Here is a 5,112-nt window from a genome sequence, read left to right as displayed (position 1 = left end):
GAAGAAAGAAGGAAGAAAGGAGACAAATAGGAAGAAAGGGAGAAAAAGAACAAAGAAGAAAGAAAGGAAAAGAAAAAGGAATTTCAATCTGGGGTTTTGCCAAGGGAAATGGAAGCATAGAAACAAAGATTTGTTCAGCCTTATTTGTTAACAGCCAAATATGAGAACAACCCAAATGTCCAACAGGTAAAAGGTTAAAGACAGCATATCTGTTCAAAGGAACCAACAGGTCACCACTCAGCAATAAAAAAGTTAAACCTAGCCAGGCAGTGGTGGCTTTAATCCCAGCACATAGGCGGCAGAGACAGATGGATCTCTGTAAGTTCGAAGTCACAGCCTGGTTTACAGTATGAGTTCCAGGACACAGAGCTATATACAGAGAAACCCTGTCTCAAAAAGACAAAACAAAAGTTAAGTCTACCACCTTAGAGAATTAGAAGACCAACCAAAATATGTGACAAACAGTTTCAGGATACTAAAAGCAGGAGTCAGAAACCGAGGTCTCTCAGAGAGGAGATGCAGACAAGCTGAGCCCAGGCAGGGCTCCTGTTGCCTCCTGAGTCTCCAGTCCACAGTGTAAGCTTGAAGGCAGAGTGAGAGCTCAGGGAAACCAGGGCAGCCAGATGTCCAGGGAAGAGCATCTGGAAAGGAGCAAGCTGCACTGGAAAGGTCTGAAGAAGGGTTCCTAAGGACATGGAGGATGGAAATGCCTCCTGACACGAGAAGAGTGAAACCACAGAAGGAAGAACAGTCCTTTGGACTTGTTCAGGAGCAGGAGAATTCCCACAGCCAGAGCAGAAAATGCTCTTCGAACACCAAGCAGAGCTGCTCAGGGAAGAGCTTCCTCAGGGATGGCCACTGGAGGCTGCAACACCTCCTGGGATGATACTGCACTATATTTACACAAGAGGAACTGTGGGAGGAGACTAGTCAAAGAGTATGTGAGGCTTCACTCCACAGTTTATGTTTCCTATCAATCTATATTTCAGAACGAAAAGCAATTTTAATCATTCAAATGAAAAGAAATCATGTAGTCCTCAATGGGGAAAAAAACAAAGGATGAATATCTGTAACATGTAAAGTGAAAAAACCTAGAAATTGGATTAGGGAAGATGGCTCTATGGGTAAGTACTTGCCATACAAGCACAAGGACCTGAGTTCAGGTCCCCAGTGCCCAAGTAAGAGCCAGAAGCAGTGGTACACGCCTGCAATCCCAGTGCTAGCAGGTAGAGACAAGAGGACCCCTGAGGTTTACTGGCCAAACAATTTTGCTGACTTGGCAAGTTCCAGGTTCAAAGAAATCGGGAGAGCCTGCCTCAACAGTAAGCCTGCCTCAACAGAGTGCCTGAGGAAGGAACCTGATGTCAATATCTGGCCACTACATGTGTACATGCACACACCCACACACATTCAACAACAAAAAAGGATATACTGCACATTTTCTTTTACATGAAACTCTGAGACAGTTAAAAATCATCTACTGTGACAAAGTCAGGAGTCACATGTGACACTCTGGGACATGGTGGGAAGCCACGCTGCCAAAGAGCACAAGAGAATTTGAGGGAGGATGACGGAGTTTTCTTTTACTTATTTTGGGTTTGTGTTTTTGTGTTTGCCCACATCTACATGTGTGCAGTGCCTGCAGAGACCAGGAGAGGACGTCAGAGCCTCCTGGAACTGGAGTTCCAGACAGTTGGGAACTGCCATAAGCCTGCTGAAACTCAACCTGGGTTCTCTGGAAGAGCAGCTTTCTACTCTGAACTGCTGAGTCATCTCCAGTCCCAGCGACAGGATTTCTATATCTAGGTGGCAGTGGGTATTGCATAGACGCCACACGTACCAATCTCACTGAAATGTGTGTTTTAAACCAGTGGATATTATTACGTCTAAGTCATACTTCCCAAAAGTGGGACTCAGAGAAACCATGTGCTGTAGTCACATGGTCTAGACTCTCCGCCCACTCACTAGTTGTGTGATGTCAACAAGCACTTGCTTCGCCTCTCCATACTTCAATTTTCTCAGCTATAAAATGAGTACTAAGTGCTACTGTCCTCGCTTGCTTTCTGTTGCTGTAATAAAATACTGACCAAAACCAACCTGGGGAGGAAAGAGTTAATTTGGCCCCAGCTTACAGTCCATCATCCAGGGAAGCAAAGGCAGGAACCTGGAAGTAGGAACTGAAGCAAAGGTCATGGAGGAGTGCTTCTTACTGGCTTGTTTCTCAGGGGCTTGCTCAACCTGCTTTTTTATATAATCCAGAACTGCCCCACCCAGGGATGGCCCCGCCCACAGAGTCTCAGAGCTGTGCCCACAGCCAACATGATGGAGGCAATTCCTCAGCTGAGGTTCCCTCTTCCGAGGCGACTCTAGTCTGTGATGAGTTGACAAAGGCTAACCAGCACAGGTACCCGCCTGATAGTGCCCTTCGAGAAATTAATTAGTCATTTTGAATGGAGCTTTGGTGGGAACAAGTTCTGAACTTGAGTTTTAATAAGCAAAGAGGTCAGGCTGCAATTTCCACAGTCAGTGCCATTCTCTCTGCTCCTCAGAGAAAAACCCACTAGTGGTCATAGCACTTACTTCCTTGTGTCTCTCTGAGTTGTCATATTTCGCAGGTCAAGGTCCTTTGTAAAGATCCCTCCTCCCTTTTGGCCTGGCTCACCCAATTCATTATAAATCCCAAGCCCTCCAGGCAGCCCTCTGTGAATTCTCTAAGACAGACAATTAGCCAGGAGAGAAAGCCAATACTTCTCTATGAGAGCACCAGGCATGGCTAAGGTACATATTTATAGCTGTGTGTTTATTTCATGCATTCATTTATCAAATGCTTATTGAGCGTCACTGTGGGCCAGACATTATTCTACACTCCGAGGACACAGCAGCTCGCAAAGCCATATCCCGGCTGATGGGCTGGGGAGCCAGGAATAAAATAAATAGGCAATCAAGTAACCTGGGTTATGTCAGGCAATGATGGATGCTACAGAGGAAAGGGAAACAGTGAAGGAATAGGCGCCATGGTAACGCGTCCGAAGACAGGAAGGAACGGATTACAGCAATATCTGGGAAAAGAAAGTTCCAGAAAGGAAAAAAAAAAAAAAAGAAACACAAAGGCCTTTGGAGTTAGGAGCATGATTTATTGGCACCTTGTCCTATAGACCACACAAGAATGAGGAAGGAAGGTGATGAAGCTGGGAGCCGCTGGGTTTACCCTCAGCTGTGAAACAGGGTGGAGCCACTGGAAAGGCATTGGCATGGGAACTGTTGTCTAACTTTTCATTGATTCTTCGTGAATTTAACATCACGCATCCAGTCACACTCATCTCCCCATCCTTTGTACAGGCCCTCCAGCCTTGCAACCTCCTCTGCAAAAGAAAACAAATCTCACTGTGGAAGCTGCAGTGTGTCACAGTGTGTAACATGGTATATATACCCTTTCGTCCACACTTCTTTGCTTGCAAATGTTCGTTGCAATGAGTCATTGGTCTGGTATGAGGCCTCTGGCTTCTGCTACACCATCAATGCTGGATCCTCACTGGGACTCCTCTCAGATATCCTGTTGTTGCTCCGCACAGAGACATCTTACTCTGGCTTTTAACTGGCTTCTGAACACTCGGAACTCCTTGGATGGGACAGTGGCTGTTTTAGAGAAAGCAGCCTGGATGAGAGAGGTGCTGAGGACACAGCCCCAGGCAGTAAGGGCAAGGAAACTCAGCTGGTTCTAGACACACTCAAAAGTAAACATTCGGGTGTAAAGGACAAAAGAGAGAGACACCACAAGTGACGCCAAGGATCTGAGGTCTGAGCACGTTAAAAAAAAAAAAAAAAAAAAAGGAAGAGGAGTTTGGCGAAAACACCCAAGCACCAGTTTCTGGAAGAATCTTCAGAACTCTGTTTTGAGCATTCTAACTTTGAGGGGCCTACTGAATATATGGTATGGATGGCATTAGGAAAGGCAGGGCTCGAGTCTGCAGTGTGAAGGAGCAGTTCAGACAGAAGCTATCCATACCCTGCAGCCAGCATATTTTCAAACTCAAGACCTGGATGAGATCACAGAGAGACAAGCACAGAGAGAAAGATTTTTAAGGAATGACACATGGTAGGGCTGGAGGAAGGCAAAACTGAGTCATCAAGATGCCAGACTGCCCAAGTACCAACAACACAGTCAAGATTGGGAAACGGACAGAACAAACAAGCTAGCTCCTTCAGCAATAAAAGTGGAAGGGGTGGACCTCAGAGATAGATCCATCACCAGTGTGTGCTTAATTTGAATTCTGATTCAAATATAACATTAAGAGAATAATTGCAGATGTGGACGCAGTCTATTTACCTAGCAAACTCAAAGCCGTGTGCTAAACTCCCAGCACCACAGAAGTCAAGCATGCTGGCACACACCTGAAATCCTAGTCCTTGGGAGACAGAGACATGACAATCTGGGCTACCTACCACATTAAAAAATATGAAGGAGACACAGAGTCGGTCTGCTCCTGTCCTGTGGAGATACTGAATCCTGAGTCATCCAGGAGCCACTGCACTCAGAGCAGCCGGTAAGAACTCCATCTCACTCCCTAAGCCCCAGAGATACATCTGGGAGCCAGGGACATTCAGGCCACAGCAGCTACCCAAACCCCGCCCCTCCGGAATTCCACTTCCCTTCCGCCCCTGCCTGGTCCTTTGGGCTGGGGCAGACACAGAGTAGGTCTGCTCCTGTCCTGTGGAGATACTGAATCCTGAGTCATCCTAGAAGAGCCACTGCACTCAGAGCAGCTGACACAGAGTCGGTCTGCTCCTGTCCTGTGGAGATACTGAATCCTGAGTCATCGAGGAGCCACTGCACTCAGAGCAGCCTAGGAGCCACTGTACTCAGAGCAGAAGGATTTCCAGATCCAAGAGGTGGCCTGAGTCCCAGGAGTTCTTCAACACAGGAGATTAGGAGCATAAGACCACAGAGACATCTGGACTCTGAGGAGCTCTGCAACAAGCAAGATAACTGGAAATACAGACTCCAGTCTTACACAGTGAGGGCAGGTAACACTAGAGTTAACCAGATGGCGAAAGGCAAGTGCAAGAACATAAGCAACAGAAACCAAAGTTTCTTGGCATCATCAGTACCCA

At 46.7% G+C, this 5,112-nt stretch overlaps 1 protein-coding gene across 1 annotated transcript in view; it reads right to left on the bottom strand.

The window, feature by feature from the left end:
• Positions 1-5,112, bottom strand: part of Otoa (otoancorin) — an 80,208-nt gene that overhangs the window by 66,066 nt on the left and 9,030 nt on the right. The window lies entirely within an intron of this gene.

Source organism: Grammomys surdaster, unplaced genomic scaffold (genome assembly GCF_004785775.1).
Source record: "Grammomys surdaster isolate TR1022 unplaced genomic scaffold, NIH_TR_1.0 142, whole genome shotgun sequence".
In the NCBI taxonomy this organism is placed as follows: domain Eukaryota; kingdom Metazoa; phylum Chordata; class Mammalia; order Rodentia; family Muridae; genus Grammomys; species Grammomys surdaster.
Note: the sequence above shows the minus strand (reverse complement) of the source record. Positions and strands in the feature narration are given on the sequence as shown.